Consider the following 22,233-nt stretch of genomic DNA (forward strand, 5'->3'; position numbering starts at 1 on the left):
AAAACATTTAAAAGCTTTTATATCAGAGTGAATTTGTTGGTGTTTCAGCAGGTTGGATGACTGAGTGAATCCCTTCCCACACACAAAGCAGGTGAACGGTCTCTCCCCAGTGTGAATTCGCTGATGCATCACGAGACCATTGCTGCTTCGAAAGCTCTGCTCACAGTCAAAACATTTAAAAGGTTTTATATCAGAGTGAATTTGTTGGTGTTTCAGTAGGTGATAAGACTGAATGAATCCCTTCCCACACACACAGCAGGTAAATGGTCTCTCCCCAGTGTGAATTCTCTGATGTACAGTAAGTTCAGATGATCGCCTGAAGCCAGTCCCGCAGTGAGAGCAACTGAATGGTCTCTCGTCAGTGTGAACACGTTGATGACAGGTCACTTCCCCGGACGTTTTAAAGCACTTCCCACAGTCTGGACATTTAAAAGGTCTTTTATCAGTGTGAACTCGCTGGTGCTTCTGCAGGTTAGATGTAGCAGTGAATCCCTTTCCACACAAGGAGCAGGTGAATGGCTTCTCCTCACTGTGAATGTTTTGGGTGTCTCTAGAGATACTTTTTGCTTTTAAATTTCTTCTCACAGTCAGAACATTTGAAAGGTGTCTAATCGTGTGAACATACTGGTGTGTCAGCAGGCTGGATGACTGAGTGGATCCCTTCCCACAGGTGGAGCAGGTGAATGGCCTCTCCCCAGTGTGACTGCGTCGGTGCATTTCCAGTTCAGAAGGGTAGGTGAATCCCTTCCAACAGTCCCCACATTTCCACGGTTTCTCCATAGTGCCGGTGTCCTTGTGTCTCTCCAGGTTGAATGACAAATTGAACTCTCATCCAGACCCACAACACGTGTATGTTTCTCCCCACTGTGAATGATGTGATGTTTTTTCTGCCTATGTAATTGGTTAAAGCTCTTCCCACATCAGTTCACTGGAACACTCAATGTCTGTGTGGGTCTTGGTGCTTTTTCAGTCACACTGATGTTTGAAATCTTTTCTCACAAACTGAACAGACAAACATTACTCCTTCCACATTCAAAGACTGGGATATTCAGGTTCTAAAGAATTGAGTGACTGTCAGATCTTGATGTTTGGTTTGAGTTTTCTGTCGGCCAATCATCCGCTTCGAATATCCTGTAAAAGGAGTTTACAAAAGCCATCACTGTCAGTCCAGATAGAAATTCTGAACAGACAATTCTCGTTTCTCTGGAACATTTGTTCCTCTCTTGTTCCCCCAAAGCTGTAAATCCCTGTCCCACACACTCTCCCTCCTCCCTGGGCTGAAATGCAAACCCATCTCACCATTTCTTTCCTCCACTCCCAGTTTTCTCCCTCCCTCTCCTCTGCCTGGGTTTAGTTCTCCAGCTCCTGTCTGCAGACTGACAATAAAATCAATGGGTCTTATTGGGGGTTTGGGGCCTCCACTCACCCGCCTGAGTCCAGCTTCATATTCACACTGCGCATGCTCCAGCTCACAATGGCTGGGGAGTGATTGACGGCAGGTCACGACCAATAAGAAGAATGTAATCCGGGTCTGGATTGATCCTGCAACCAGCCGCCATCTTGGGAAAGGAAGTCGGGTCTTTTGTTCTTGGAGCGGAGCGCTGGGGCGGCCATCTTAGTAAGGGAAGAGGGAGTGGGCGGGGCTTCCTCCCCTGTGACAGGCCCGGGGCAACTAGCGACAACCACCTTCTTGGGAATGGAAGTCGGGTCTTTTGTTCTGGAGCGGAGCGCTTGGGCGGCCATCTTAGTACGGGAAGAAGTTGTGGGCGGGTTTCCGCTCTGGTGACAACTCCCGGGTCACCCGGCGGCCGCCGCCAGCTTGTGGCGGTGATTCTCTATCCGGGACTTTAGTGAAGGACAATGAGCTGGAGCTGAGGTTGGAAAGTGTTCAGAGGAAGGTCTGAAATCAGATTTACAGCCAGATATCTGTAAGAACCACAAAGTTCACATTCAGTATGTTTGCCAAATGAAATCACAATGCTGCAAACACTCAGTTCTGAAGAAGAATCAGATTGCATTGGAAATGTTAACTCTCTTTCTCTCTCTTCACAGAAGCTGCCAAACCTGCTGAGGATTTCCACAACTTTCTGTTTTCACTTCACATTTCCAGCTTCCGCAGTTTTACTCAAATTATTATTATGTTTTTGAAATTTTGTTACATAACCAGTTAAGAGTAAAACAATTGTCACCATTTAAATGTCCAAATCAGTGATATTTATTTGTTTAACTGAGACTGGGCTGTTCAGGAGCAATGTCAGAAATCACTTCACAGAAAATATAGTGAAATCTGGAATTCTGTTCAGATTCTGTCAATAGAAACTATAAAAACTGAGATTGATTGAAGTTTGTGAGACAAGAGTATTAATGGTTATAGAATCAAGGGAGATGGATGGATTGAAAAACAGATCAGGCATCTGCAAACTGGAGCTTCATGTCTGAGGTTGAACTGATTCTGGTTTTGTTTTGAAGGTGGTGTCGGTTTCCTGTCCTGTCGATTATCTCCACACCCGTGGGTAATTTGCTGGAGGTGAGATGATCTTTATTTGTGTCACAAGTAGGCTTACATCAACACTGCAGTGATTAACTATGATTAACACAAACTGATTTGACTTGATTTTTATTCAGAATTTAATTTCTTATAACTGGGTTGGAGTTTATACAGAATAATAATAAATGTCTTTCTTATTGTCACAAGTAGGCTTATATTAACACTGCAATGAAGTGCTGTGAAAATCCCCTTGTCCAACACTCTGACGCCTGTTCGGGTAAATTGAGGGAAAATACAGAATGTCCAGTTCAACTTACAATTCACCTCCCATCTTTCAGGACTTGTGGGAGACCCACGCAGACACGGGGAGAACTTGCAGACTCTGCACAGTGACCCAAGTGGGAATCGAACCCAGGTCCCTGGTGCTGTGAAGCAACAGTGCTAACAACTGTGCTACCGTGAAGGGGAAGAGGGTTGGTGCAGTGACACAGCCTTGTCTGATCCAAGTCTTCACTGAAATACAGTACGAAGTCTTACAACACCAGGTTAAAGTCCAACAGGTTTGTTTCGATGTCACTCGCTTTCGGAGCGCTGCTCCTTCCTCAGGTGAATCACCTTCACCTGAGGAAGGAGCAGCGCTCCGAAAGCGAGGGACATCGAACCAAACCTGTTGGACTTTAACCTGGTGTTGTAAGACTTCGTACTGTGCTCAACCCAGTCCAACGCCGGCATCTCCACATCTTCACTGAAATAGTGTCTGGAGTGTTTCCATTGATGAGGATCATGGCTTGTGTGTCATTATTGTGCAGGCGGAGGATGGTGGCCAATTTCTGAGGACAGCCAAATTTGAAGAACATACTGAATAAAACATCTCTTTGACGGTATAAAGCGTTTTTGTGAGGTCAGAAAAGACCAAGAACTGCGATTGATGCTGTTCCTTGTATTTTCCTTGGGTTTGTCAAGTAGTGTAGATCATGTCTTTGGTGCCTCATGAAAGGAGAAAACCTAACTGTGACTCTGGAAGGAGCTCGTTGGCCACGAAGAGGAGATCATTGAGGAGGATCCTGGCAATGATCTTCTGTGTGGCAGACAGCAGGGAGTCGCCTGTGCAGTTACCACAATCAGACTTAGCTCTCTTGAATATAGTCACAGTGTCTCGGAGATCCCCGGGCATGCATCCATCTCCCCAGGTGAGGAATATGAGATTGTGTCGCTGTGCCAGGAGTGTAACCTCGCCATGCTTCAGAATTTCAGCAGCGATTCATTCTGCTCCAGAGGCCGTGTTGTTTTTCAGCTGTTGAATGGCTTTTTCACTCTGCTCCCGATTGGGGTCCAACATGGACTGAGCCGGACAGGATACTGGGGAATAGATTTAAGGACGTTAAAGCCAAAGACAGAGTCTCGGTCGAGGGGTTCTTCAGTCCCTCCAGTGAGCACCGACTGACACTCTGTCCTTGATGAGTTCCCCTCCACACTTTGCTCTCAGTGGGGTGGGCCATTGACTGCTTAGATCATCAATTGTATTGGCAGCCCTGGTGAAATTGTGCATGCCATTGCTTTCAATGAGCTGTTGGCTATCCCTCACTCTTTCTACCTTCTAAAGGCTTCATAAACTTGGAAAACCTAGAGCAGGCACCTAAAAGGCACTGGAGCAGTACTTCCAGCAGTGCCTTCACAAGATGCTCCAAATCCAGGGGCAAGGAGGGCGGTCCCACAGAGGAGAGGGAAAGAGAAAACTGGGAGTGGAGGAAAGAAAGTCGGGGGCAGAGGTGAGTGTAGTGGCATCACTAAGGAGAAGGTGCTGGGGAAGCTGAAAGGTCTGAAGATGGATAAATCACCCAGACCGGATGGACTACACCCCAGGGTACCGAAGGAGATAACTGAGGAGGTTGTGGGGCCATTGGTGGTGATCCTTCAGGGATCACGAGTCAAGGGGCTCCCGGGGGACAGGGAAGTGACTAATGTAACACCCCAGTTTAAGAAAGAAAGAAGGTAGAATATGGGAAATTATAGGCAGGTTACTCTGACTTTGGTTGTTGATAAGATTTTAGAGGCCATTATTGTGGATGAGATTACGGAGTTCTTGGAAGTGCATGGTAAAATAGGACTGAGTCAACATGGCTTCATCAAGGGGAGGTCATGCCTGACAAATCTGTTAGAATTCTTTGAGGAGGTAAAAAGGAAGTTCGACAAAGGAGAGCCAGTGGATGTGATCCATTTGGGTTTCCAGAAAACCTTTGACAAGGCGCCGTACAACTGGCTGCTAAATAAATATAAGAGCCCATGGCCTTAGGGGCACGGTACTGGAATGGTTCGAGAATTAGTTGACAGGCAGAAGGCGGAGAGTGGGGATGAAGGGGTCTATTTCAGGATGGCAGCCGGTGACTATTGGGCTTCCACAGGGGTCAGTGTTGGAACCACAGCTATTCAATACATTCTGAATTCTCCCTCTGTGACCTGAACAGGCGCCGGACTGTGGCGACGAGATTTTCACAGTAACTTTATTGCAGTGTTAATGTAAGCCTACTTATCATAGAATTTACAGTGCAGAAGGAGGCCATTCAGCCCATCGAGTCTGCACCGGCTCTTGGAAAGAGCTCCCTACCCAAGCCCACACCTCCACCCTATACCCATAACCCAGTCACCACACCCAACACTAAGGGCAATTTTGGACACTAAGTGCAATTTAGCATGGCCAATCCACCTAACCTGCACATCTTTGGACTGTGGGAGGAAACCGGAGCACCCGGAGGAAACCCACGCACACACGGAGAGAATGTGCAGACTCCGCACGGACAGTGACCCAAGCCGGGAATCGAACCTGGAGCTGTGAATCAATTATGCTAACCACTATGCTACCGTGCTGCCCCGACTTGTGACACTAATAAAGATTATCATTATTATTATTAGCTGGAGTACTGTGTGCAGTTCTGGTTGCCACATTATAGGAAGGCTGTGATTGCACTGGAGGGGTGAAGAGGCGATTCACCAGGATGTTGCCTGGGATGGAATGTTTCAGTTATGAAGCGAGGTTGGGTAGGCTTGGGTTATTTTCATTGGAGCAGAGAAGACTGAGGGGCGACCTGATCGAGGTGCACAAGATTATGAGGGGCATGGACAGGGTGGGTAGGGAGCAGCTGTTCCCCTCAGTTGAAGGGTCAGTCACAAGGGGACACAAGTTCATGATGAGGGGCAGGGGGTTTAGGGGGGGTTTGAGGGAAAGCGTTTTCACCCAGAGGGTGGTGACCATCTGGAACGCACTGCCTGGGAGGGTGGTAGAAGCAGGTTGCCTCACATCCTTTAAAAAGTACCTGGATGAAGACTGGCACGTCATAACATTCAAGGCTATGGATCAACTGCTGGCAAATGGGGTTAGGTCGGTAGGTCAGGTGTTTTTCGTGTGTCAGTGTTGGATTTGGATTTTGTTTATTGTCATGTGTACCGAGGTACAGTGAAAAGTAGTTTTCTGCGAGCAGCTCAACAGATCATTAAGTACATGAAAAGAAAAGGAAATAAAAGAAAATACATCATAGGGCAACACAAGGTACACAATGTAACTACATAAGCACTGGCATCGGGTGAAGCATTCAGGGGTGTAGTGTTAATCGGGTCAGTCCATAAGAGGGTCATTTAAGAGTCTGTCAACAGCGGGGAAGAAGCTGTTTTTGAGTCTGTTCGTGCGTATTCTCAGACTTTTGTATTTCCTGCCCGATGGAAGAAGTTGGAAGAGTGAGTAAGCCGGGTGGCAGGGGTCTTTGATTATGCTGCCCATTTTCCCCAGGCAGCGGGAGGTGTAGATGGAGTCAATGGGTGGGAGGCAGGTTTGTGTGATGGACTGGGCGGTGTTCACGACTCTCTGAAGTTTCTTACGGTCTTGGGCCGAAAAGTTCCCATACCAGGCTGTGATGCAGCCTGATAGGATGCTTTCTATGGTGCATCTGTAAAAGTTGGTATGAGTTAATGTGGACATGCCGAATTTCCTTAGTTTCCTGAGGAAATATAGGCGCTGTTGTGCTTTCTTGGTGGTAGCGTCGACGTGGGTGGACCAGGACAGATTTTTGGAGATGTGTACCCCTAGGAATTTGAAACTGCTAACCATCTCCACCTCGGCCCCGTTGATGCTGACAGGGGTGTGTACAGTTCTTTGCTTCCTGAAGTCAATGACCAGCTCTTTAGTTTTGCTGGCATTGAGGGAGAGATTGTTGTCGCTACACCACTCCACTAGGTTCTCTATCTCCTGGATTCTGACTCATGCAGACTTGATGGGTGAAAGGCCTCTTCACTGTTGCTGTTGATACAATGTTAGGTGGCATTGTAGGCAGCCCAGACGATGGCATAAAATTGCACGGAGATATTGACAGACCAGGTGAATGGGCAAATTTGTGGCAGATGGAATTCATTGTAATCAAGTGTGAGGTTATCCATTTTGAACCAAAAAATAATATAACAGAGGACTTTCTAAATGGAAAGAGGTTAAGTACAGTGGATGGCGAAGGTGCACAGATCCTTAAAATGCCCCGAACAAGTGCAGAAAATAATCAAAAAGGAATGTTGGCATTTATATCTGGAGGATTGGAGTATAAAGACAGAGGTTATGCTGCAGCTATACAAAACCCTGGTAAGACGCCACTTGGAGAACTGTGAGCCATTCTGGGCACCACACCTTCAGGAGGATATTGTGTTCTTGGAGGGAGTGCAATATAGGCTTACTAAAACGATTCGCTGCGATACCTGTACTACGGGGGTTAGGTTACGATGAGAGATTATTGATTGATTGGTTTTATTTATTGTCACGTGTGCTGAGGTACAGTGAAAAGTATTGTTCTGCGGACAGTCCATACAGATCGTTCCATACATGAAATAAACCCACAGGACCTACATAAATACACAGGCAAGGGGTGAGCATACAGAGTGCATTACTACTCAGTAGAGAAGATGTGTGAAGAGATCAGTTTAGTCCATAAGAGGATCATTCAGGAGTCTGGTAACAGTGGGGAAGAAACTGTTGTTGACCCTGTCACCATGTGTTCTCAGACTTTTCTCTGATGGGAGAAGTTGGAAGAGTGAGTAACCCGGATGGGAGGGGTCTTTGATTGTGCTGCCCGCTTTCCCCAGGCAGCGGGAGGTATAGACAGAGTCAGTGGATGGGAGGCAGGTTGTGTGATGGACTGGGCTGTGTTCACGCTCTCTTTAGTTTCTTACGATCTTGGACCAAGCAGTTGCCATACCAGGCTGTGATATAGCCAGATGGGATGCTTTCTATGGTGCATCTGTAAAAGTTGGTAAGAGTCAATGTGGAAATGCTGAATTTCCTTAATTTCCTGAGAAAGTATAGACACTGTTGTGCTTTCTTGGTCGTAGAGTCGGCGTGGGTGGACCAGGACAGATTTGTGGTGATGTGCACACCTAGGAATTTGAAGCTGTCAACCATCTCCACGTCGACACAATTGATGCAGACAGGGATGTGTACGATACTTTGCTTCCTGAAGTCAATGATCAGCTCTTTAGTTTTGCTGACATTTAGGGAGAGATTGTTGTTGTTACGCTACTCCACTTGGTTCTCTATGTCCCTCCTGTAGATATTGAAGATGTCGAGGGATATGATGGATATTGTGGGAAAACGGTGCTGAGGTAGGTCAGCCAATGATCCCATTGAATGGTTCAGCAGGCTCGATGGGCCAAATGGCCGACTGCAGCTCATATTTGTTGTGATCTCCTGGACAGGAAGCTGTGAGCTTGGATTTGTCAATCAGCCTGAATCAGCACCTTCAGGAGAATAGAGAGGGTGAATATTAGATACAGCAGAGTGAGAATGGAGGGAGTGTGTGGGATGGAGATTTACAGCTTTCAGGGAATAAGAGAGGAAAAAATGTGCCACCAAAACTAGAATTGTCTGTTCTGAGTTTCTATCCTGTACTCTCAGTGATGACTTTTGTAAATTGTTTTTACAGGATATTAGGCGAAGAGGAATTACAGACAGAAATCTCAAATGTCACGTCTCGATCTGATATTACTCCCTTCCTTGGAACCTCAATATTCTCCCGCCTTTGAATCGAGAAGGAGAACTGTTTTCCCGAACTGTCAGCTAAAGATTTCAAACATCAGTCTGATTGGAAAAGCACCGAGACCCACACAACACACACCCGAGTGAGAGTGTTCCAGTGAACTGACCGTGGAAAGAGCCTCAACCAGTTACACAGCCTGAAAAACCATCACACCATTCAGAGTGCGGAGAGACCCTACCCGATGAACTGATTGTCGAACCTGGAGACAGGAGGAGACCCAAAACATGGAGAAACGGTGGAAATGTGGGGACTGTGGGAAGGGATTCGGAGTCCCATCGCAGCTGGAGACTCATCGACGCAGTCAAACTGGGGAGAGGCCGTTCACCTGCTCTCTGTGTGGGAAGGGATTCACTCGGTTATCCACCCTGCAGAGACATCAGCGAGTTCACACTGCGGAGAGGCCATTCACCTGCTCCCAATGTGGGAAGGGGTTCAATGATTCATCCACCCTGCGGAAACACCAGCGAGTTCACACTGGGGAGAGGCCATTCACCTGTTCTCAGTGTGGGAAGGGATTCACTCAATTATCCAACCTGCAGACACACCAGCGAGTTCACACTGGGGAGAGGCCGTTCATCTGCTCTCAGTGCAGGGAAGGATTCACTCAGTTATTCAACCTACGGAGACCAGTAAGCTCACACTGGGGAGAGGCCATTCACCTGCTCTCAGTGTGGGAAGGGATTCTCTCGGTTATCCACCCTGCAGACACACCAGCGAGTTCACACTGGGGAGAGGCCATTCACCTGCTCTCAGTGTGGGAAGGGATTCAGTGAGTCATCCCAGCTGCAGACACACCAGCGAGTTCACACTGGGGAGAGGCCATTCACCTGCTCTCAGTGTGGGAAGGGATTCTTTTGGTTATCTCACCAGCGGAGACACCAGCGAGTTCACACTGGGGAGACGCCGTCCACCTCTCAATGTGAGACGGGATTGCATGTTTCATTGCACTTGCTGTGACACCAACAATTTCACAATCGGTTACAGGGGTTGGATTCTGTTGTTATTGTCTCTGCTCTACACCCAGGACTGCATTTTGTTCATTCTGACAGGTGGTCAGTGGAGATGGTCGGAGGGTTTCTTTCTGCTGGACTGACCGGTCTCACCACTTTGCCTCCAGTGGGCTGATGCTCTTTGGGCTTTGTTGCTAATATTGCTCGCCGCCTGCGGCCCGCATACGTTTGGGGTGATTAGGAGCCTTACGTACCCAGCTGCGCCGGACACCAAAACGTTTGATGAACTTGTGAATATAGTGGGGCAACATTTTAACCCAACCCCGTCCACGATAGTCCAGCGTTACCGGTTTAATACCGCTGAGAGGACCCCTGGAGAATCCCTTGCCGATTTTCTATCCAGGCTACGCGGGATTGCGGAATACTGTGACTATGGTGAGACCTTGTCAGAAATGTTACGCGACTGTTTGGTTTGCGGTATTAACAATGCGGCCACCCAGAGAAAGTTGTTAGTGGAGCCAACATTGACTTTTCAACAGGCCATTCAAATAGTATTGTCCCGAGAGAGCGCAGAGCGAGGAGTACAGGAGCTACAGGGAATGGAAGTGCATGCCTTGGGGCGCAACCCCTTCCGTCCGAAAACGTCCCGCCGCACTCACTTGGGTGAGGCAACATCCGGACCGACGCCAGTGGCCGTCGGACATTCCTACCCGAAGGGAGCCTTCTCCAGAGCCAATGGATGAGGAGCCATGTCCGTGTCAGACTTGTAGGCACCGACCCCGTCGCGGACAGCGGTCCTGTCGTTCCGACCGAAACTGGGACCAGCCCAGGGGCCGTAACTGGGACCAGCCAGAGGCCGTACCTTCCACGTGGATGAACCTGCGGCGACTACTCCTGAGGACGTGGAGACGAAGGACGACTGCCTGCAGCTGCATTGTGTGGCAGCTCCCCGTGTGGCCCCCATTAAGGTGACAGTACGGGTCAATGGCCACCCGCTTAAGATGGAGTTGGATACTGGCGCAGTGGTCTCAGTGATCACCCAGAGGACATTCAACCGCATCAAGCAGGGTATACAGACCCTTACATTAACTGACTCACAGGCCAGGTTGGCCACCTACATGGGGGAACCACTGGACATTGCAGGAACTACAATGACCCCTGTTGTCTATGGATGCCAGGAGGGGCGTTTCCCACTTATCGTGGTGCGCGGCCATGGGCCCAGCCTGTTGGGTAGGGACTGGTTGCGCCATTTGAGGTTGCAATGGCAGCACATCCTCCAAACAGTTTCTGAAGGGTTGACTGAGGTGCTAGGACGATACCCAGATGTATTCCAGCCTGGTTTGGGGAAAATAAAAGGGGCCGTAGCCCGTATCCAAGTTGAACCAGGAGCCACGCTGCGCTATTTCCGGGCGCGCCCAGTGCCTTACGCCTTGCTCCAGAAGGTAGAAGGGGAGCTCACTCGTTTGGAGAGTTTGGGTATTATCAGGCCCGTCCGTTTTGCTGACTGGGCAGCAGCAATTGTACCTGTAATGAAGCCAGATGCCACAGTTCGCTTGTGTGGCGACTATAAACTTACAGTGAATACGGTTTCCTGACTCGACCGATATCCAATGCCTCGCATAGAGGATCTCTACAGGAAGTTTGCAGGTGGACTCTCGTTCACAAAATTAGATATGAGTCACGCCTACCTGCAGTTGGAGCTGGACCCTGCCTCCCGACCATATGTAACGATTAATACACACCGGGGCCTGTATGAATATACACGGTTGCCCTTTGGAGTATCCTCTGCCTGCGCAATTTTTCAACGTGTTATGGAGGGCATTTTGAGAGGTTTACCACGTGTGGCTGTCTACCTAGATGACGTTTTGATTACAGGGACATCGGAGCAGGAACATTTGGAAAATCTGGAGGCTGTCCTTGGGCGCCTTTCGGAGGCTGGAGTCCGTTTACGTCGCACAAAGTGCGTATTTCAGGCAAAGGAAGTAGCCTAGCTAGGTTAACGGGTGGACCGTGAAGGTCTGCACCCCATCGCAGAGAAGGTTCGTGCAATTCAACATGCCCCCGCCCCGACTGACACTTCACATCTTCGTTCTTTTCTCGGTCTCGTAAATTATTCCGGGAAGTTCCTCCCCAATCTGGCAACTACGCTGGCCCCTTTGCACCTTCTGCTAAAGAAAAATCACTCCTGGGTTTGGGGTCAGCTGCAAGAAACCGCTTTCCGGCGGGTAAAGCAACAATTGTCGTCGTCTGGGTTACTAACCCACTATGATCCTGGAAAGCCTTTGCTCGTCACATGTGATGCATCCCCGTATGGTATTGGGGCCGTCCTGTCCCACAAGATGGAGAATGGGGCCGAGCGACCGATAGCTTTCGCCTCCCGCACATTGACTGCAGCGGAGAAAAAGTACGCGCAGATCGAGAAGGAGGGCCTGGCAGTGGTTTTTGCGGTGAGACGCTTCCACCAGTACGTGTACGGCCGCCATTTCACTATCGTGACTGATCATAAGCCCCTGCTGGGACTTTTCAGAGAGGATAAGCCAATACCGCCCATTGCTTCTGCACGGATCCAGCGCTGGGCTTTGTTGCTTGCTGCATATGAGTATTCTCTGGAGCACAAACCAGGTACGCAGATAGCAAATGCTGACGCACTGAGCCGATTGCCTTTATCGACCGGCCCCATGTCGACCCCCACGACCGGTGAGGTGGTTGCAACCCTAAATTTTATGGACACCTTGCCTGTCACGGCATCACAGATCCGTGAGTGGACCCAGACGGAGCCAGTCCTGTCAAAGGTTCGGCACATAGTCCTGTATGGTGGGCATCATAGACCGCTCCCAGGCGAGTTGCGGGCATTTTCCTCCAAGCTGTCAGAATTCAGCGTGGAAGACGGCATCCTCTTGTGGGGGACGCGTGTGATTGTCCCGGTAAAAGGCCAGGAGCTGATACTATCAAACTTGCACAATGGGCATCCAGGCGTGACCAAAATGAAAATGTTGGCCCGGAGTTATGTCTGGTGGCCAGGCCTCGACACCGACATTGAGAAGGTGGCCCAAAACTGCTCCATTTGCCAGGAGCATCAGAAGCTTCCACCGGCCGCGCCCCTACATCACTGGGAATGGTCAGGGCGGCCTTGGGCACGCTTGCATGCAGATTTCGCAGGCCCTTTTCAAGGATCCATGTTCCTTCTACTAATTGACGCCCAGTCCAAATGGCTAGAGGTGCATAAGATGCAGGGGACAACGTCCTGCGCAACAATTGAAAAGATGCGTTTATCGTTTAGTCCGCATGGCCTCCCCGAGGTGCTGGGCACGGATAACGGCACTCCATTCACGAGTGAGGAGTTTGCGAGGTTCACGAAGGTGAACGGCATCCGCCATATCCGCACTGCCCCTTACCACCCGGCTTCAAATGGGTTGGCAGAGCGCGCAGTGCAGACATTTAAAAGAGGCCTAAAGAAGCAGTCTTCCGGATCAATGGACACGAGACTGGCTCGCTTTTTGTTTACGTACAGGACCACCCCCCATGCACTGACTGGGGTAGCTCCCGCAGAACTCCTAATGGGCCGGAGAATTCAAACCCGCCTTAGTATGGTTTTTCCGGACATTGGCGCAAAAGTACGCCGCACACAAGAACGGCAGGGACAGGGATTTTCTCGGCATCGGCCAATTCGGCAGTTTGTGCCCAGTGACCCAGTGTTCGTTCGGAATTTTGCTGGTGGTGCCCAATGGGTTCCTGGTGTAATCTTTCGCCAAACGGGCCCTATATCTTACCAAGTGCAAGCCCAGGGTCGTCTCCAGCGAAAACATGTAGACCACGTTCGGTCCAGAAGACCATCCCCTCAAAAGATTCCCCGCCCCCGGAGCTCATTTCAACAGCCGCAGAGACCAGAGACAAGGGAAGGTAGTCCTCACAATCTGCCACTGGTGCCTCACTCGAAGCCTGCGCAGGTCGTTACGGGACCGAATGGAGACAGAGACGCTGACATGACGGAGGCAGCAGACTCTGACTCCGAGATGGAGACACAGGATGCATCAGAGGGGGAATCCTTGGGTCCACGGGCCGTGGATGTACAACCGCGCCGTTCATCACGGCGGTCTCCGTCTCGTTACACGCCGCCTGATCCAGCGCCGCGTGCAAATGGTGTCCGGCCTGCGGCCAAACGAGTCCAACGCCCTCCTTCGCCAGGGTCTTTGGTGGATTCCTTGGCCTTTGGGGGGGGGAGGGATGTTATAACCTGCCTACTTACCATTGGCTGGGGACTAATGACTATCCCACAATCCTGTGGGAGTATGAGCTTCCCCAATGAGGGGGGCGGAGAAACCACTAGTAAACTCCCAGTATAAATAAGCTGGCCAGTTCAGGAACCAGCAGGAAGGAGTATGTAGCAAGGGAAGTTGCTGTTATGTATATATGTTATAGTAAATAAATGTTATTACTTTGTATCCTTAAAACTCGTGCTGGATTCTTCGTGGCCCTTACAAAAGTATTCTAAATTTAAAAAAACAAAATCTCCGGGTGTTACTCACTTATCTGGGTGTTACTTACACAAGAAAACTATCTGGGTTTGAGGGGCAAGTTGTCTGAGGTGGACTGGGAAACTGATGGGAGACAGAGAATAGCTAATATTTTAGGAATTATTACCTATTTACCAAGGGGTCGGTTAGCTCAGTTGGCTGGCCGGCTGGTTCGTGATACAGACCGAGCAGTTGCCATACCAGGCTGTGATGCAGCTGGATAGGATGCTCTCTATTGCAAATCTGGAGAAGTTTGAGAGAGTCGATGCAGACATGCCAAATTTCTTTAGCTTCCGTAGGAAGTAGAGACGTTGTTGGGCTTTCTTGACTGTTGCATCAACGTTAGTGGATCAGGACAGACTGTTGGCGATGGTGACACCCAGGAACTTAAAGCTATCGACCATCTCCACTTCTGAGCCATTGATGCAGACGGGAGTGTGTGTCGTGCTACGCTTCCTGAAATCGATGATCAATTCCTTGGAAATGGAAATATTCCATTAGATCAAAGGAAGGGGCTCATAAAGTAGTCAAAATAGTAGTAATGAATGAATCAGTAGTTATAGTAAAGGATTGAGTTTTATTTGCTGTAAAATTGTAAAAGCTTAATTGCTGTGTATGTGCAATGAGGATAAATGTATCGGCAAGAGAAACCTTCCAGCCCTGATTAGCCTCAACATTTGAAACTGTATGAATCAGGAATTGTACAGAATCAGGTAAAGAGATAGTATGAAACTGTTCGATTGTATTCCTGTCTAAGTTAATGAGAGAAGGTGGTGTCAGTAACTGGGAATCCAGTTCAATTAAACTAGTGCCCAATTTACCAATGGTTATGTTACAACAGGTTCAACGCTGACCTGATGTAATGGTCACTTTGGGGATGAAAGTCGAGGTTCCGAAGGTCTTCCTTGCTGGCCAAGTACTGAAGACTCGAGGCCGAGTTCCAAGGAAATTACTGTCAAAGAAGGAGCCAGGGAGGGTTACGCTTCTACAGACTGATCACCGCCTTGAAGTTGTAAAAGTCAATGTCTTCAAGTTGTTCAGTAAACCATTTTCTTTTAATACACATTTTAAATTTACTATCCAGACAATTCTGCCTTGTTTTAATTGGTTAAAAACGTGTCTGAAACAGTGAAACAAAGTGAATTCATTAAATGGTAAGTTGGGGGTGGCTGAAATCAATTAAGTTACAGATAAGAAGATCAGATAACATCAATCTTCGATTTAAAAACTTGCATTTCTGTAGCGCCTTTCACAATCGCAGGACATCCCAAAGTGCTTTACAGCCAATCGAGTACTTTTGTAGGGTTGTAACTGGTGTAATGTAGGAAAAACAGCAGCAAATTTATACACAGCAAATTCCCACAAACAGCAATGTGATAATAAGCAGATCTTATTTTGGTGATGTTGATTGAGGGATAAATGTTGGACACATGGGATAAATCCCCAATTCTTCTTCACAATAGTGGGAACTTTTACAGGACCTGAGAGGGACAGACAGGGCTTCAGTTGAACATCTTATTTGAAAGAAGGAAACTCTGACAGTGCAGCACTCCCTCAGGGCTGGCACAAGGAATATTGGATGTCATTTTTGTCCTCTGGTCCCTGGACTGGGATTTAATCCCACAACTTTCTGATTCAGGGTGGGAGTGCCACCCACTGAGTCAGGGCTGAAACTGTAGACAATCCAAAGTTAGAAAGGGAAAGTTAGCCTTTAAAACCCTTTGCCTAAATTTAATAATAAAGACCTCAGTCTGGATAACATGGATTTAACTTCAACAAATGTGAGAGCGTTGGTTTAGAGCCACAAGTTTTGACTTTGAGACTCGGGCACCTTTTTGTCTCTATTGCTCGTGTCAATGACAGCCAGGCGACGGAGCTGAGGGCTGCATTTGGCGGCGAATAACAGGGCCTGCAGCCCCAGTTGAGAAACTGCCATGGGCATCGCACTAATAGAGAGACAGGGAGGCACTGGAGGACTGAGTGGGAAATGGGCCTTCAACCAGTTATATCAGTCACTCAGAGCGAACACAAAACCCTTCTCTTTCAATACATATACAGGGAAGAGGCTGCAATGAAATCTGTCTCTTTTCACCTGCATAAAGGCAGGAGGCTCAGATTCACATGATGAAGCAGGAGTCCTTTTAGCCCATCATTCCTCGATGAAAAACCTCAAAAGCTCCATTAATCTTTTCCGGGGCAGTAACCAGCTCTCCCCCCTCATCTTTAACCTGAGCTATTCCCCATGTGGCTGCCTGCCGTCTCAATTGGTGAGCCAATAATCGACTGACTTTAACCCCGTACTCAAATTTTTTGACGCGAGTTGTTCTGATCTGCCTGAATGCAGATTCAATGGTATCTTTCCAAACATAAATAATTGAAAGGGAATAATTTGCAGGGCTGTGGGGAAGAGCAGAGCAGTTGGATGAATCAGTGTACTTTCGAAGAGATAGCAGGGGAATCTTGGGCTAAAAGGACTCCTGCTTCATCATGTGAATCTGGGCCATGGAATACTGTCGATCCACCTCCAAGATTAAATCTACCAACCTCTGCCTTTCAGACCTTTTTACGTTTGGAAAGATACCATTAAATCTGCATTCAGTCAGATCAGAACAACTCGCGTCAAAACATTTAAATAAAATCTCCCTCATGGACAAGGCTGGCAGGGCTGAAAGGCAGAGGTTGGTAGATTTAATCTTTGAGGTGCTCGACAGTTCTCCACGGCCCCTACGGCAGAGTTGTTGGCAGAGAGAAAGATGTACAAATGATGTTTGAGTTTGAATTGACGGGGAATGCGGTGAGCCAGCGTTTGCGAGGAGCATTTTATGAGTATGGGGATAAAGCCAGTCGATTATTAGCTCACCAACTGAGACGGCAGGCAGCCACATGGGGAATAGCTCAGGTAAAAGGTGAGTGGGGAGAGCTGGTTACTGCCCCGGATAAGATTAATGGAGCTTTTGAGGTTTTTCATCGAGGGCTATACAAGTTTGAACCACTGGAGGTTGGCTCGGAGAGGGAGCAATTTTTAGACGGATTGGACTTCCCAGTGGTAGAGAGAGTGATGAGCAATGGGGTTGGAGGAAGTTATTGACTGTATTCGTTCCTAGCAATCGGGGAAAGCCCTGGGGCCGGATAGTTTTCCGGTGGAATTTTACAAACAGTTTGCGGCCTTGTTGGTGCTGTACTTACTGGGAATTTTCAATGACTCTCTGCTGAGGGGACTGCTGCCGACCACACAGTCGTTGACCCTGAGTTCTCTAATCCCTGGAAAAGGACAAAGATCCCCTTGTGTGTGGGTCTTATCAACTTATTTCACGATAAAATACTGATGTGAAAATACCAGCTATGGTTCTGGCGAAATGTTTGGAGGAGTGCACAACAGAAGTAATCTCTGAGGACCAGACAGGGTTTGTCAGGGGCCACAGTTATCATCCAACATCAGGAGGCTTTTGAATGTGGTCATGTCGCCCCCTATGGAGCAGGTGCCGGAGGTAACTACCTCCATGGATCTGGAGAAGGCCGTTGACCGTGTGGAGGGCAGCTACCTCTTCGAGGTCTGGGCGATTTGGGTTTGGTCGTACTTTTATTTCCTGGGTGAAACTGCTGTATAATTCCTATGGCTAGTGTCCGGACCAATGCTGTGAGCTCGGGATATTTCTGACTCATATATTCTTTTTTTTTTAATAAATATTTTATTGAAAATTTTTGGTCAACCAACACAGTACATTGTGCATCCTTTACACAACATTATAACAATACAGATAATAATGACCTTCTTTTTTATATAAACAAAAAACAACAAATAAATAAATATTAAATAACAAAAATGAAAACTAGCCCTGATTGGCAACTGCCTTGTCACAGGCTATACCCCCCCCCCCATCCCTCCCCCCCCCCCCCCCTCCCCCCCCCCCCCCCAAGTCCTGGGCTGCTGCTGCTGCCTTCTTTTTTCCCCCATCTATCTTTCCGCAAGATATTCGACGAACAGTTGCCACCGCCTGGTGAACCCTTGAGCCGACCCCCTTAGGACGAACTTGATCCGCTCTAGCTTTATGAACCCCGCCATATCATTTATCCAGGTCTCCACCCCCGGGGGCTTGGCTTCTTTCCACATTAGCAATATCCTGCGCCGGGCTACTAGGGACGCAAAGGCCAAAACATCGGCCTCTCTCGCCTCCTGTACTCCCGGCTCTTGTGCAACCCCAAATATAGCCAACCCCCAGCTTGGTTCGACCCGGACTCCTACTACTTTTGAAAGCGCCTTTGTCACCCCCACCCAAAACCCCTGTAGTGCCGGGCATGACCAAAACATATGGGTATGATTCGCTGGGCTTCTCGAGCACCTCGCACACCTATCCTCCACCCCAAAAAATTTACTGAGCCGTGTTCCAGTCATATGTGCCCTGTGGAATACCTTAAACTGAATCAGGCTTAGCCTGGCGCACGAGGACGACGAGTTTACCCTGTTTAGGGCATCTGCCCACAGCCCCTCCTCGATCTCCTCCCCTAGCTCTTCTTCCCATTTCCCTTTTAGTTCGTCCACCATAGTCTCCCCTTCGTCCCTCATTTCCCTATATATATCCGACACCTTACCATCCCCCACCCATTTCTTTGAGATGACTCTGTCCTGCACCTCTTGTGTCGGGAGCTGCGGGAATTCCCTCACCTGTTGCCTCGCAAAAGCCCTCAATTGCATGTACCTGAATGCATTCCCTTGGGGCAACCCATATTTCTCGGTCAGCGCTCCCAGACTTGCGAACTTCCCGTCCACAAATAGATCTTTCAGTTGCGTTATTCCTGCTCTTTGCCACATTCCATATCCCCCATCCATTCCCCCCGGGGCAAACCTATGGTTGTTTCTTATCGGGGACCCCCCCAATGCTCCGGTCTTTCCCCTATGTCGTCTCCACTGTCCCCAAATCTTCAGTGTAGCTACCACCACCGGGCTCGTGGTATAGTTCCTCGGTGAGAACGGCAATGGGGCTGTCACCATAGCCTGCAGGCTGGTCCCCCTACAGGACGCCCTCTCTAATCTCTTCCACGCCGCTCCCTCCTCCTCTCCCATCCACTTACTCACCATTGAAATATTAGCGGCCCAATAATACTCACTTAGGCTCGGTAATGCCAGCCCCCCCTATCCCTACTACGCTGTAAGAATCCCTTCCTCACTCTCGGAGTCTTCCCGGCCCAAACAAAACCCATGATGCTCTTTTCTATCCTTTTAAAAAAAGCCTTCGTGATCACCACCGGGAGGCACTGAAACACAAAGAGGAATCTCGGGAGGACCACCATCTTAACCGCCTGCACCCTCCCTGCCATTGACAGTGCTACCATATCCCATCTCTTGAAATCTTCCTCCATCTGTTCCACCAACCGCGTTAAATTTAGCCTGTGCAATGTGCCCCAATTCTTAGCTATCTGGATCCCCAGGTAACGAAAGTCTCTTGTTACCTTCCTCAACGGTAGGTCTTCTATTTCTCTACTCTGCTCCCCTGGATGCACCACAAACAGCTCGCTCTTCCCCATGTTCAATTTATACCCTGAAAAATCCCCAAACTCCCCAAGTATCCGCATTATTTCTGGCATCCCCTCCGCCGGATCCGCCACATATAGTAGCAGATCATCCGCATATAAAGATACCCGGTGTTCTTCTCCTCCCCTAAGTATTCCCCTCCATCTCTTGGAACCTCTCAGCGCTATCGCCAGGGGCTCAATCGCCAGTGCAAACAGTAATGGGGACAGAGGACATCCCTGCCTTGTCCCTCTATGGAGCCGAAAATATGCCGATCCCCGTCCATTCGTGACCACACTCGCCACTGGGGCCCTATACAACAGCTGCACCCATCTAACATACCCCTCTCCAAAACCAAATCTCCTCAACACCTCCCACAGATAATCCCATTCCACTCTATCAAATGCTTTCTCGGCATCCATCGCCACTACTATCTCCGTTTCACCCTCTGGTGGGGCCATCATCATTACCCCTAACAGCCTCCGTATATTCGTGTTCAGCTGTCTCCCCTTCACAAACCCAGTTTGGTCCTCGTGAACCACCCCCGGGACACATTCCTCTATTCTCATTGCCATTACCTTGGCCAGGACCTTGGCATCCACATTTAGGAGGGAAATTGGTCTGTAGGACCCGCATTGTAGCGGATCCTTTTCCTTCTTTAAGAGAAGCGATATCGTTGCTTCAGACATAGTCGGGGGCAGTTGTCCCCTTTCCTTTGCCTCGTTAAAGGTCCTCGTCAGTACCGGGGCGAGCAAGTCCAAATACTTTCTGTAAAATTCAACTGGGAATCCGTCCGGTCCCGGGGCCTTTCCCGTCTGCATGTTCCTAATTCCTTTCCCCACTTCTTCTACCGTGATCTGTGCTCCCAGTCCCACCCTTTCCTGCTCTTCCACCTTGGGAATTTCCAGCCGATCCAAAAAATCCATCATTCTCTCCCTCCCATCCGGGGGTTGAGCTTCATACAATTTTTTATAAAATGTCTTGAACACTTCATTCACTCTCTCCGCCCCCCGCTCCATCTCTCCTTCCTCATCCCTCACTCCCCCTATTTCCCTCGCTGCTCCCCTTTTCCTCAATTGGTGTGCCAGCAATCTGCTCGCCTTCTCCCCATATTCATACTGTACACCCTGCGCCTTCCTCCATTGTGCCTCTGCAGTGCCTGTAGTCAGCAAATCAAATTCCACATGCAGCCTTTGCCTTTCCCTGTACAGTCCCTCCTCCAGTGCTTCCGCATATTGTCTGTCCACCCTCAAAAGTTCTTTCAGCAACCGCTCCCGTTCCTTACTCTCCTGCTTCCCTTTATGTGCCCTTATTGATATCAGCTCCCCCCTAACCACCACCTTCAACGCCTCCCAGACCACTCCCACCTGAACCTCCCCATTGTCATTGAGTTCCAAGTACTTTTCAATACATCCCCTCACCCTTAGGCACACCCCCTCATCCGCCATTAGTCCCATGTCCATTCTCCAGGGTGGGCGCCCTCCTGTTTCCTCCCCTATCTCCAAGTCTACCCAGTGTGGGGCATGATCCGAAATGGCTATAGCCGTATATTCCGTTCCCCTCACCTTCGGGATCAATGCCCTACCCAACACAAAAAAGTCTATACGCGAATAGACTTTATGGACATAGGAGAAAAACGAGAACTCCTTACTCCTAGGTCTACTGAATCTCCACGGGTCCACACCTCCCATCTGCTCCATAAAATCCTTAAGCACCTTGGCTGCTGCCGGCCTCCTACCAGTCCTGGACTTCGACCTATCCAGCCTTGGTTCCAACACCGTGTTAAAGTCTCCCCCCATTATCAGCTTTCCCGTCTCTAGGTCCGGGATGCGTCCTAGCATTCGCCTCATAAAGTTGGCATCATCCCAGTTTGGGGCATACACGTTTACCAAAACCACCATCTCTCCCTGTAATTTGCCACTCACCATCACGTATCTGCCCCCGTTATCCACCACTATAGTCTTTGCCTCGAACATTACCCGCTTCCCCACTAATATAGCCACCCCCCTGTTTTTCGCATCCAGCCCCGAATGGAACACCTGCCCCACCCATCCTTTACGCAGCCTAACCTGGTCTATCAGTTTCAGGTGCGTTTCCTGTAACATAACCACATCTGCTTTAAGTTTCTTAAGGTGTGCGAGTACTCGTGCCCTCTTTATCGGCCCGTTGAGCCCTCTCACGTTCCACGTGATCAGCCGAGTTGGGGGGCTTCCCACCCCCCCCCCCTTGCCGGTTAGCCATCATCTTTTTCCAGCTTCTCACCCAGTTCCCACGCAGCTGTATCTCCCCCAGGCGGTGCCCCCCCGCCCATCCTCTCCCGTACCCACTCCCCCCTTTCCCCAGCAGCAGCAACCCAGTAATTCCCCCCTCCCACCCCCCGCTAGACCCCCCGCTAGCGTAATTACTCCCCCCATGTTGCTCCCAGAAGTCAGCAAACTCTGGCTGACCTCGGCTTCCCCCCGTGACCACGGCTCGCACCGTGCGACGCCCCCTCCTTCCTGCTTCTCTATTCCCACCATAATTATCATAGCGCGGGAGCCAAGCCCGCGCCTCTCCCTCGGCCCCGCCTCCCATGGCCAACGCCCCATCTCCTCTCCCTCCCCACCTCCCCCCATCACCACCTGTGGGAGAAAGAAAAGTTACCATACCGCAGGATTAGAACATAAACCCCCTCTTCGCCCCCCCCATTCGCCCCACCACTTTGTCC

At 49.3% G+C, this 22,233-nt stretch overlaps 1 protein-coding gene across 3 annotated transcripts in view; it reads left to right on the top strand.

Moving 5' to 3' along the window:
• LOC140419476 (uncharacterized) overlaps positions 1-22,233 on the top strand; it is a 45,313-nt gene that overhangs the window by 10,364 nt on the left and 12,716 nt on the right. The window contains exons 1-2 of one of the 3 annotated variants that reach the window (XM_072503354.1): positions 1,812-1,928; positions 2,470-2,527. The gene's annotated coding sequence lies outside the window, so the exon portion shown is untranslated. Of the gene's footprint in view, positions 1-1,811; positions 1,954-2,469; positions 2,528-22,233 lie in introns of those variants that run through there. The other 2 variants (XM_072503357.1, XM_072503355.1) reach the window with 2 other exon arrangements.

The sequence above is a fragment of the Scyliorhinus torazame genome, chromosome 5 (assembly GCF_047496885.1).
Source record: "Scyliorhinus torazame isolate Kashiwa2021f chromosome 5, sScyTor2.1, whole genome shotgun sequence".
Classification (NCBI taxonomy): domain Eukaryota; kingdom Metazoa; phylum Chordata; class Chondrichthyes; order Carcharhiniformes; family Scyliorhinidae; genus Scyliorhinus; species Scyliorhinus torazame.